Genomic DNA, 13616 nt, shown 5'->3' with positions numbered 1-13616 from the left:
TACTTCTTCTATATATATTTCTTCACACCCATCTTCGATCGCGGCCCACCTCTGGCTTGGTCAAATTCTGGTGATAACACTACCTCTCTGGGTTTTTTGGCGTATGAGTCACAAAGTTCTTTCGCCAAGCAAGCATTTTCTTGAACTTAGAAATAATTCGAAATTTTCACAAAAAACCGGTATAACCGGGGTTAGTTATATTTTTACGGATTGATTGTTCCCATTCATCCTCTTCGTGTTTCACGTGCTTAGTTCCTACCGGTTTATCTTGCTTGCCATGAAGCCGGTTTGCGGACAACAGCTAAGTCGAAGACTCCGGTAGGTTTAGCACGTTACTAAACCGGAAAGAAAAAATGTTCACCAAGCAACCGGTAAACTGAAAAATAGACACATTGCATGCAATTTTTGGTAGAGGCAGTCCCCGAGATTCATTCAAGGTGTCGACATCTTTATTCATAGCATTTAAGGTACAAAAAAGAACCTCTTACAACACAACTTCAGGAATAGAAAGGACGCAGTAGTGCTATGTTCCATGGGCGCTTGGTTTCCTCTCCGGACCTGTCCGCCTTGCCTTTCTTCGATTCCTGTGCATCGATTAGGTAGTAGGCATCATTGTGCAGAGCCTTGCTCACAATGAAAGGTCCTTCCCACGGAGGTGAGAGCTTGTGGCGTCCCTCAGTGCGCTGCACTAGGCGTAACACTAGATCTCCTTCCCGGAAAACCCTAGGGTTAACCTTTCGGCTATGATAGCGTCTGAGGTTCTGCTGGTATATGGCTGTTCTTGCCAAAGCCAGCTCTCTTGCTTCTTCTAGCAAGTCCACATCATTCTCTCGGGCCTCTTTTACCTCCTCTTAGGTATAGAGTTGAACCCTTGGTGAATCATGAATGATATCGGTTGGAATTACGGCTTCCGCCCCATAAACCATGAAGAACAGGGTGTATCCGGTAGACCGGTTTGGTGTTGTCCGGATGCTCCACATCACGGATTGTAGCTCATCTAGCCAACATCCTGGTGACCCTTGAAGCGGTTCGATCAGCCTTGGCTTGATACCGGAAAGCACCAGAGCATTTGTCCTTTCAACCTGGCCATTGCCTTGCGGGTGTGCTACGGAGCACAAGTCCAACCGGATATTGTTATCCTCACAAAACCTTTTGAACTCACCTTGAGCAAAGTTTGTGCCATTGTCAGTGATGATGCTATGCGGGTACCCATATCGCAAGATCACATCATTTAATAATTTCACCGCCGTATGCCCATCACACTTTGCGATAGGCTTCACTTCCAACCATTTGGTGAACTTATCCACCATCACCAGTACATGTGTCATATTGCCCCTTGCGGTTTTAAATGGACCGACCATATCAAGGCACCAAACAGCAAATGGCCAAGTCAATGGTATAGTTTTGAGACCAGACGCTGGGGTATGATTTTGCTTGGCGTACCGCTGGCAGCCGTTGCACTTTCGTACCAAGTCCTCAGCATTTTCCAAAGCTGTGGGCCAATAGAACCCATGCCGGAAGACTTTTGCCACCAGAGCCCTTGATGAAGCATGGTGCCCACATTCTCCTTGGTGAATCTCTACGAGCATTTCTTTTCCTTCTTCCGGCTCCACGCACCTCTGGAGGACACCGGTAACACTTCTTTGTATACCTCACCATTGATGATAGTATAGGCCTTGGACCTTCTCTGGATCCTTCTCGATTCGTTTTCGTCAACCGGCAAGGTGCCGTTGATCAGGAATTCCTTAATAGGTTCAACCCAAGTTGGTGCTTCCCGGACTAGGAACACCGGTACGTCTAATTCCATACTGTCCACCAGCATAGCTTCTTCCGGTTTCGACACTGCAGTCCCCGGGTTTACCGGAACAGTCCCCGGGTATCCTTCGTCAATGTCCATTGGCACAACTTGTGACTCCGGTACAAAAATTGACTCTGACTCCGGACTTGGTTTGATCGATGGAGTCCTTAAGTGAGCCAAACCACTCCGGGAGGAATTTCCTGCCGGGAGGAACCTAGCTTGGAAAGCGTATCCGCGGCTTCATTTTCCGCCCGCGGTACATGGTGAAACTCACATCCTTCGAAGAAGCCAGCAATCTTTTGCACGTGAAACCGGTATGAAGCCATGTTGGCATCTTTCGCGTCCCAATCTCCGGAACACTGCTGTACCACAAGATCTGAATCACCATAGCAGATGATCCGGTGTGCACCGATTTCTTTTGCGACTTTGAGCCCATGGATCAGAGCCTCGTACTCAGCAACATTGTTTGATGCTCTTAAGTGCACTTGTAAAACATACCGGAGATGATCTCCCTTAGGCAAAGTAAGCACCACACCGGCGCCAAGACCCTCCTCAGTTTGGATCCATCAAAGTGCATCTTCCAGTACTCTATCTTGTGTTCTGGCGGTTTGTATTGCATTTCCGCCCAATCAACCAAGAAATCAGTTAAAGCTTGTGATTTTATGGCGCCTCTTCTTTCGTACACCGGTACGTATGGTGATAACTGAATCGCCCACTTGGCGATCCTACCGCTAGCATCCTTGTTGCCCATGATATCAGAAATTGGCGCTTCACTCACCACTTTCATCGGGTGCTCTTCAAAGTAATGCTTAATCTTTGTGGCGGCCATGAACACGCCATAGGTCATTTTCTGGAAGTGAGGGTAGTTTTGTTTTGAGAGGGAGAGAACCTCGCTCAGATAGTATACCGGTCTCTGCACGGTTTTTCCTTCCTCTTCTCTTTCAACTACCACTACCACACTCACAACCCGGTTCGTTGCTGCTATATACAACAGCATGGGCTCCCTTTCTAGAGGCGAAGCCAATATCGGCGCAGTGGCCAGCATCGTTTTCAGCTCTTTGAACGCTGCGTCTGCCTGAGGGGTCCAGACGAAGATGTCGGATTTTTTCATCAAAGCATAGAGAGGCAGAGCCTTTTCTCCCAACCTGCTTATGAACTGGCTTAGCGATGCCAAGCTTCCGGTGAACTTCTGCATGTCCTTGAGATCGTGCGGTATAGTCATTCTTTCGATGGCCCGGATCTTTACCGGATTAACCTCAATTCCCCGGCTTGATACGAGAAAGCCAAGCAACTTGCCGGCTGGAACACCAAAAGTGCATTTTGCTGGATTGAGTTTCATCCGGAACCTTCTTAGGTTGTCAAATGTTTCTCTTAGATCATCGATCAAGGTTTTCTTGACTTTTGTTTTTATCACGATATCGTCCACATAGACTTGCACATTCTTACCGATCTGATCAAACAAACACTTTTGCATGCAGCGCTGGTACGTTGCACCAATGTTGCGCAAATCGAAAGGCATAGTGACATAGCAATAAGCCCCGTGCGGGGTAATGAACGCAGTTTTTATTTGATCTTCCTTTTTCAGGGGGATTTGGTGGAAACCGGAATAGGCATCCAGGAATGACAACAGTTGTCAACACCCGGATTTTTAAGTCCAGATGCCTATTATGCCGTACATCGCAATCCCAGGAATATTGTTGTTGCGAGACATAATAGTTGAATATCATAGAGTCATCATTTATTACAACACATAATCGTCTTACAAAGGTAGATCACATGATCCAATATTACAATAATAGTTGATCTATCGATCAACGAACATCACAAATAGCGGAAGCGAAGTAGTAGTGGCTATCTAATCCACAGGCCAACGCTTGACGTCAGGAGCGGTCCTAGTTGTCGTAGACGTCCTGCTGTCCATCTTCCTCGTACTGCTGTTCACCTTCATAGTCTGGCCATTTGAATAGCCGGGGACAAAGCCATGAGTACTTTTAAAGTACTCGCAAACTAATACTAGTGTAAGCACTATTAATTCTAGTAAGGGGATACTAAGCTCTAGGTTTATTTGCATAAAGCCAAGTTTATTTCATAAACATTTAGAAAAGACTCTTCATTTGCTATACTAACTCAAGTGGGAACATTAGTGTCATTCCCACAACTCTGTTGTGATTCAATTCAAAATCACCATTCACCTTTCAAAATCCAGTCCCAAGTTATATGTCACATTTTTGAAAATGGTCTGATGACGGAACAATATGGCCTTTCCAACCGTCCATAACCGTGGACGCGGCTATTCGAATAGTTCTACACTCTGCAGAGGTCGTACGCTTGTGCCACAATATTTGCAATAATCCGTCAGGGTTAACTGGCCCTGATTTACCATACTCCGTATGCGGACTACCAACCATAACCTTTCACTTACATACTCTAGTATAGGCACCTCTCCCCATGAGCTTGGCCTCCCGGTGAAAACCGCAGTCAACCCGGGAACTGCACAGGGCTTGGGCCGGACATTCACCTCATTCACGTCATATCACATCATTTCCTTTGTTGTAGAGGCAGCCTTCAGCCTAACCCCGATGACGCTTGTTCAGAGGGAACCCATACTAAAGCACATAAATTTCTAGTTAAGCCCTTACCCATATTGGGTATTGTGGGGGTACTTTCAAATTGGAATGGTATCGCATCCGAACCCAACCATCGGTTTTTGTAAAATTCACCGGTCATTCACCAGTCATATTCACCTTCAAAATCTTTCAATAGAATGAAGCATCATTCCAAGGTTTTCAAAGTCATTTCATTTCACAAGTTCCCCAACTAGAGTAGTCACTTCTAATTTAGCACTAGCATCTATGTATGAGGGGTGCTAAGTACTTTGCTTTGCTTCTAGGCTAACCTTGATACCCTTGTATTAATCCAGTACTAACCAAGTGAATCATAATTCAAAAAGTACTTTGATAAAACAAAAGTAGATAAAGCTTGTAAAGTAAAACTGGGAAATAGGATCATAAGCATAAAGTAAATGGGGTAATGTCTTGCTCATGGTGAGCTTTGCACTTTGCAAGAGTATTATCTTGCCTTGATTGGTGTATTGATCAAAGTTTTACGGCTCTTCCTCCTGGTAGAATACCTCCTCCTCTTGATAGTCTCCGGTACTAGCGTCTAAAAACGAATACGAGGATACAATCACCAAACAATACTTAAGTACTCTTAATTAGCCTTAATGGCTCACTCAAATGATCTAGCATCACTACTTAGCATTTATGCACAAATTAAGCTAGGGTTTCTTTATTTCATATTTGGAAAATAATTTCCTCTCATTAAGAATTGGAATTAGGGTTTCTCTTGGGTTTGGGAGAAATAATTTCCTCTCATTGAATTCTTCTTAAGATTTAATCTTCTCAAATAACCAGGGATGATCCCATGTTGACCAAGGTCAACACTTCACACTTATTATTTGAGAGAAAGGATTTAAATGAGATTCATCATCTCATGTGATTTAAATAACCATGGCAATATTAAATACTATTTTGATTTAAATTCTATAAGTGAGCAAGTATGAACCTATGCATTAGAGGTCATCATATTACTTCATAATACTTGAGAAAATGATTTAAATGAGGTGCTACACCTCATAGATTTAAATTCCTAAAATTTGAAATAGTTTAAATGGGCTAGTATTGACTACATAGCCAATATTTTGATTCTAGCCCATGATCATGCAAAACAACTATGCTATATTTTTGGATAAACAATTAGATTATGTCAAATGTGATTTATTAGAGTTGGAAACAACTTAAAATCATTTATAGATAATTTCTAATATTTATTTGAAGTCAGAAAAGGCCCTGCCTTGTTATTTTTATCATTTAAATTTTATTTCGAATTTGGACATGAGGCCAGTGGCATTATTTAGATAATTTCATGAGCTTTCCAAATATATAAAATGGGTTAAATTTGGTGTAGTAGATTTCAAACTATTCAAATTTGAAGTGGGCAGCAGTATTGGATTTGAATTAAAATGGATTAACTCATATTTGAATGACCTGGGCCGCGCGGGAAAACAGAATGGGCCTAATGGATTAAACAGGGTAGCACGGCCCAGCAACGCAGCCCATGTGCGCGGGCCGCCTGACGAGGTGGGGCCTGCACGTGCCGTGACTCTTAAACGCCGAAGCGGTACCTTTCAACCGGAACCGTGCGATTAGAAGGGGATCCGACGGTGGGGCTTCGTCGTCGTCGACGGTGGAGAGGAACGTGCTGCTCCGGCGAGGTAGGGGTCGGCGGCGTGACGGAGGTTCCCGCGGGGCTGGCGCGGAGGCTAGGCGACGTTGTCGATGACGAGACGTCGGCCGAGTACCGGCGGCGAGGCTTGAGGTGGTCTAATTGGACGGCGGTGCGGAGCTACCGTGGCGGGAATCGGTGATGAAATTGGAGCTCTCTGTGGGGTAATCCGCGGGGAGAATAGGTGGAGGAGGTCGAGGAGAGGTAGGGGAGCAAGTTTGTTGTGGAGAGTGAAGGCGGAGATGGCCTCTATTTATAGATGGCGAGGTGACCGGCGGGTGCTGTGAGAGGGTGTCCATGGCGCGGCGTCTCCAGCGATCGAAGGGGCAAGCTAGGGGGCGCGCGAGGTAGGCGATGACTAGGAGGTTCTAGAGCGCTTGAAAGGGACGACAGAGGAAGGACGGGAGCGTGCTGGCCATCGTCGAGTGCTCTCAGTACGGGTGCGGCAGGGCGTTGATGATGGCGACGGTGTCCGGGCGAGCGCGAGCTAGTGAGGATGTCTAGGGGGTAGCCGTAGGCGTGCTGATCATGTGTGTAAAGGGAGAGAGGGAGAGGAGGTCGAGCGAGTCCAGGCGACGGGGTGCTCTGGCGCGTCCAGGGTGGTGCTGGTGCACGCCTGGGCGTGTACTGGCGTGGTGATCACGACGTATCCCGGGCGTTGTCGTGCATGTTTTGGAAGGGCATCGTGTCTAGCGTGTCCAGTACTTCCTAGTGAGTCTAGCTGACAAGGTTTGAGGGATCAGAGGGAGGGATTGAGGTAGGGTGGCATGGTGGCCGGCATGAGTGCTTGGCATGGAGGACAACTTGATCATTGCTTCACTTTAACCAGAGCAAAAGGGTTTGGTTCGATGCAGGGAAGGTACCAGGGTGTGATGATCACCAAGTTAAAGTGATTGAGGCAAAAATCCAGTGGATATAAGCATGTAACACAAAATCCAGATTGTGCACACAAGGTGCTCGACACAATGGCCGCATGAAGAAATTTTTAGAATTTTGCAATTCTTTTTGGTGGAGTTCATTTATATAATAAGTGTGATTGAATGGTGGTGGTGGTGGTCCATTTGGTCAAGGTTTGTGAGATTCCAAATTTGGTGTGATCTTCACATAGTTTCAACATCACCACTTGTCAAAATCATACTTGGTCAACCTAGTCAACATTAGCAGAGATGGTCAACATGAAAGTTGTTAACCTTGACATGGTCTTGGATGACATGGTCATAGTTGACTAAGTTTAGATTAAGAAATGAGAAATACAGAGGGGTAAAGTGGGGAACATTTTATAAAGTGACAAAACGACCATTATCACATGTATGTTGATTTTGAGTTTTGCTTTGATTTGTTTTTGGTTTCTTTGATGCAATTGTGTTTATTTATCATATATAAACATTCTACAAGCAAGGGGTCAAGAAATTGTGGCCTTGTTTGAAGATTTGCAAAATTGGGTTATGTGTATGTGAGTGAATTTTGGGAGTTTTCTCCTATTTGATTTCTTTCCCTTTAATTTGACTTTGGTTGACTCTAATGGGGTTCTTATGAGTTTAGAAACATTTTAAGAGCATTGAAACTAAATCAAAGGGTCTTGTTCAAAGATTTGCAAATTTGGCCTTAATACATAAGAGATGAGGTGTCAAATTTTCATAAACTTGTACTAGGGTTGTTCTTGCCTTACTTGGACATGGGTTAGGGTCCATTTAGTGTTATAATAGGTTTAGAGATGGTTTCCCACCATTTGGTCAAGGTTTAGAGACCTAGGTCAATGTTTGGTGAAATGCCTATGTGTCACATATGCTTTTATGCATATGTGGTATTTTATTTTTAAGTTGACTTGGTTGGAGTCACAATGGTGTTGTTAAGTGTTGACATGATATATGGAGGTGATCCCTCTATTTATAATAAGTCCTAGGGTCAATTTTCTTAAATTCCCTTATTTACTATTTTACTCTCATATGCCTCTATGGCATTTTTAGTTTTCTTTTTATTCTTTTTGGTTTCAACTTAGAAATGATTTAAGAAGTACTATATAAGGTTTATAAAGCTTTGCCCATCCTTTAAGTAAAGTGGAAAAGTCTAGGGTAAAGATTTATAGTTATATCCATAGGCACATATGCCTTGTTCTTATTTAATTTCCTTTTATTTTATTTTAACTAGGATGGTGATAAGAGGGGTGAGGTTTTAGGGTTTAAGATCACTTCAAATACTAATAACAAGCAATCATAGCAATAACACAAGAATTAAGCAAGATCACTATGTATCATACTCAATTTAAGAAAAGTTTTTGTTGGTTCCAAAATTTGGAACTAGGGAAATTCATTTGTTTTGTTTTGAAATTCTTGGGATGTTACAAACCCTTCCCCCTTAAACAAATCTCGTCCCGAGATTTTAAGAAAAGTTAGGTTCCTAAGAGAGATTGAGCATTTTATTAACAGGAAGACATACTTGGCGTGTTCTGGGGGGCTTCCTGAGCTTCAGTGGCAGTCATGTGGTTGAGGCGGCCGTTGTTGTTGTTCTGGTTCCTTCTGCCTGCGAAGCGACGCTGTTGTTGAGCAGGTGCTGCGGTATTGGCGGCAATCCTGGCAAGCTTCTTGGGGCACTCATTGGAGAAGTGACCCACAACTCCACATTCATAACAGTTCACCGTGGACTTGTCCTTCGGGGTGACGGGGATGGCATTGCTTCCAGTCCTCGGGCCAGTGTTGGTGTTGTTGTTGTTCCCATTGTTGTTGTTGCTGTTGGGGTTGGTGTTGTTGTGGTGGCTGTTGTTGTTGCCTCCGGGCTTCGGGGGTCCTCCGTTGTTGTTGGCGTAGTTGGGGCGATAAGTCTGAGCAGGTGGCCTGTTGTTTCTGGGGGTAAATCTTCCAGAGGAGTTGTTGCGGTACTTCTGGGTATGGTGGGGTCCATTCTGGTTCATCATTCTGCGCTTGCGGTTCTCATTGGCCTGATGCAGCTTTCCTTCCATCTGTATGGCTGAGTCCACGAGGGCTTCCAAGTCAGCGAACGGAATGTTCACTAACACAGTCTGCATCTCGTCATGTAGTCCGTTCAGGAATCTCTCCTTCCTCTTCTCGTTGGTGTCGGTCTCATCCGGGGCGTACCTTGACAGAGTGAGAAACCTGTCGCGGTATTCCACCACGGACATCCTTCCTTGTTTGAGTTCACGGAACTCGTCTCTCATCTTCTTGATCGGTCCTTGGGGCACATGATACTTGCTAAATTTCAGCTTGAAGTCTTCCCAGTGTCATCATTTGTCCCGCATTCATTGCACGGGCACTTGTCCACCGGGCTCCGGCGGGTCCCGACGGTAGTGGGTGGCGAACAAGATTTCTTCTCGCGGCTTCAACTCCCGCAACTTCGAGGTTGTTCTCCATGGTCCGGAGCCGGCCATCGGCATCAAGGGGCTCTTCGGTCTTGTTGAATACCGGAGGGTTGGTGTGCTGAAAGTTCTTCGGCTTCGATCCGGGGTGATCGTGGTTTCCGTGGCCTTGATTGTTCCGAGCTATCCGTTGCGGTGCGGTAATGTTGGCTTGACGTTCAGCTCTCTCGACTTCTCGATCTGCCATCATTGTCTGCAACAGTTGCATCATGGCATCCTGGGTGGTGTTGCGGGTTGGTGGGGCCATCTGAACATTGAGGTAGATGATAAGATAAGAGGGAAATTTCTAGGGTTTGTTTTGTTAAAGTTTTATAAAGTTCATAAATTGAAATTTTGAGTAGTGTTGCAGGGGTAACACCGACAACACTTTTTCATTCATACCAAGCATCACATATTACAATTCTAACACACCGTTGGTTTGAAGAACCATTCATCGCTCTACGATACAAGGGGATCCTGATACAACTCACACCTACTTAAGTGCTGGGGTGATACTACTCTTCCGGGTGGAATTCTTCATCTTCACGGGTAATGTGCTTAGCGAGAGGCGAGGGCGCTGTCCAAATCCCTGCGGGTTTTGTACTGCCTGAAGTCCTGCGGTGCTTCATAGGGGTTCATCTTGGGTTGTGGTGGGGGCATGGTCATCGATCTTCCCATGGAGTCATGTCTTGGGTAGTAGATGAAGCGAGTGTTCTTGATCTTGTCCTCATTTTGTCCGCACAGACGGAAAAGTGCTTCTTGCATAGCTCTGACTAGTCCTTCCTTCCAAGTGTTTACCGTTACAGAAAACCAGATGGTTTCCCATACCGGGGCTCCAAGCTTTCTTCGTAGATTAGTAGAAACGTCCCACCGAGGTGGTTCTCCTAACTGAGCTTTGAGGGGTATTCCGAAGAATTCGGGATATGGGTGCTCTAGATAGTCCACTAGTTGCTTCAACTCCTTTTCGAACCTTAGGTCGCCTCCGGAACCAAGCTGATAGGACTCCCATTGGTACTTCATCTGTGAGCAATGAGGATGAGTAAGTTAATGAAGTGATCAAGTGTGCAAAATTTTATGTACAGTTATAAAGAAAAGTAGAGCATGGATTTATTCTTTTGAAAAGATCTTAAGATACGGGTGAGAATAAGTTTTCAGAAATATTCACTTTCTTTGTTTTGGAAACTAAGTTCTTAGGACGTCCATTCTAACTAGGGTCTCCTAAGGTCAAACAATGGCTCTGATACCAACTTGTCAACACCCGGATTTTTAAGTCCAGATGCCTATTATGCCGTACATCGCAATCCCGGGAATATTGTTGTTGCGAGACATAATAGTTGAATATCATAGAGTCATCATTTATTACAACACATAATCGTCTTACAAAGGTAGATCACATGATCCAATATTACAATAATAGTTGATCTATCGATCAACGAACATCACAAATAGCGGAAGCGAAGTAGTAGTGGCTATCTAATCCACAGGCCAACGCTTGACGTCAGGAGCGGTCCTAGTTGTCGTAGACGTCCCGCTGTCCATCTTCCTCGTACTACTCGTTCACCTTCATAGTCCGGCCATTTGAATAGCCAGGGACAAAGCCATGAGTACTTTTAAAGTACTCGCAAACTAATACTAGTGTAAGCACTATTAATTCTAGTAAGGGGATACTAAGCTCTAGGTTTATTTGCATAAAGCCAAGTTTATTTCATAAACATTTAGAAAAGACTCTTCATTTGCTATACTAACTCAAGTGGGAACATTAGTGTCATTCCCACAACTCTGTTGTGATTCAATTCAAAATCACCATTCACCTTTCAAAATCCAGTCCCAAGTTATATGTCACATTTTTGAAAATGGTCTGATGACGGAACAATATGGCCTTTCCAACCGTCCATAACCGTGGACGCGGCTATTCGAATAGTTCTACACTCTGCAGAGGTCGTACGCTTGTGCCACAATATTTGCAATAATCCGTCGGGGTTAATCGGCCCCGATTTACCATACTCCGTATGCGGACTACCAACCATAACCTTTCACTTACATACTCTAGTATAGGCACCTCTCCCCATGAGCTTGGCCTCCCGGTGAAAACCGCAATCAACCCGGAACCGCACAGGGCTTGGGCCGGACATTCACCTCATTCACGTCATATCACATCATTTCCTTTGTTGTAGAGGCAGCCTTCAGCCTAACCCCGATGACGCTTGTTCAGAGGGAACCCATACTAAAGCACATAAATTTCTAGTTAAGCCCTTACCCATATTGGGTATTGTGGGGGTACTTTCAAATTGGAATGGTATCGCATCCGAACCCAACCATCAGTTTTTGTAAAATTCACCAGTCATTCACCAGTCATATTCACCTTCAAAATCTTTCAATAGAATGAAGCATCATTCCAAGGTTTTCAAAGTCATTTCATTTCACAAGTTCCCCAACTAGAGTAGTCACTTCTAATTTAGCACTAGCATCTATGTATGAGGGGTGCTAAGTACTTTGCTTTGCTTCTAGGCTAACCTTGATACCCTTGTATTAATCCAAGTACTAACCAAGTGAATCATAATTCAAAAAGTACTTTGATAAAACAAAAGTAGATAAAGCTTGTAAAGTAAAACTGGGAAATAGGATCATAAGCATAAAGTAAATGGGGTAATGTCTTGCTCATGGTGAGCTTTGCACTTTGCAAGAGTATTATCTTGCCTTGATTGGTGTATTGATCAAAGTTTTCCGGCTCTTCCTCCTGGTAGAATACCTCCTCCTCTTGATAGTCTCCGTACTAGCGTCTAAAAACGAATACGAGGATACAATCACCAAACAATACTTAAGTACTCTTAATTAGCCTTAATGGCTCACTCAAATGATCTAGCATCACTACTTAGCATTTATGCACAAATTAAGCTAGGGTTTCTTTATTTCATATTTGGAAAATAATTTCCTCTCATTAAGAATTGGAATTAGGGTTTCTCTTGGGTTTGGGAGAAATAATTTCCTCTCATTGAATTCTTCTGAAGATTTAATCTTCTCAAATAACCAGGGATGATCCCATGTTGACCAAGGTCAACACTTCACACTTATTATTTGAGAGAAAGGATTTAAATGAGATTCATCATCTCATGTGATTTAAATAACCATGGCAATATTAAATACTATTTTGATTTAAATTCTATAAGTGAGCAAGTATGAACCTATGCATTAGAGGTCATCATATTACTTCATAATACTTGAGAAAATGATTTAAATGAGGTGCTACACCTCATAGATTTAAATTCCTAAAATTTGAAATAGTTTAAATGGGCTAGTATTGACTACATAGCCAATATTTTGATTCTAGCCCATGATCATGCAAAACAACTATGCTATATTTTTGGATAAACAATTAGATTATGTCAAATGTGATTTATTAGAGTTGGAAACAACTTAAAATCATTTATAGATAATTTCTAATATTTATTTGAAGTCGAAAAGGCCCTGCCTTGTTATTTTTATCATTTAAATTTTATTTCGAATTTGGACATGAGGCCAGTGGCATTATTTAGATAATTTCATGAGCTTTCCAAATATATAAAATGGGTTAAATTTGGTGTAGTAGATTTCAAACTATTCAAATTTGAAGTGGGCAGCAGTATTGGATTTGAATTAAAATGGATTAACTCATATTTGAATGACCTGGGCCGCGCGGGAAAACAGAATGGGCCTAATGGATTAAACAGGGTAGCACGACCCAGCAACGCAGCCCATGTGCGCGGGCCGCCTGACGAGGTGGGGCCTGCCTGTCTGTGACTCTTAAACGCCGAAGCGGTACCTTTCAACTGGAACCGTGCGATTAGAAGGGGATCCGACGGTGGGGCTTCGTCGTCGTCGACGGTGGAGAGGAACGTGCTGCTCCGGCGAGGTAGGGGGTCGGCGGCGTGACGGAGGTTCCCGCGGGGCTGGCGCGGAGGCTAGGCGACGTTGTCGATGACGAGACGTCGACTGGTACCGGCGGCGAGGCTTGAGGTGGTCTAATTGGACGGCGGTGCGGAGCTACTGTGGCGGGAATCGGTGATGAAATTGGAGCTCTCTGTGGGGTAATCCGCGGGGAGAATAGGTGGAGGAGGTCGAGGAGAGGTAGGGGAGCAAGTTTGTTGTGGAGAGTGAAGGCGGAGATGGCCTCTATTTATAGATGGCGAGGTGACCGGCGGGTGCTGT

This window comes from Lolium rigidum, chromosome 4 (assembly GCF_022539505.1).
Source record: "Lolium rigidum isolate FL_2022 chromosome 4, APGP_CSIRO_Lrig_0.1, whole genome shotgun sequence".
In the NCBI taxonomy this organism is placed as follows: domain Eukaryota; kingdom Viridiplantae; phylum Streptophyta; class Magnoliopsida; order Poales; family Poaceae; genus Lolium; species Lolium rigidum.
This window is presented reverse-complemented; position numbering follows the sequence as displayed.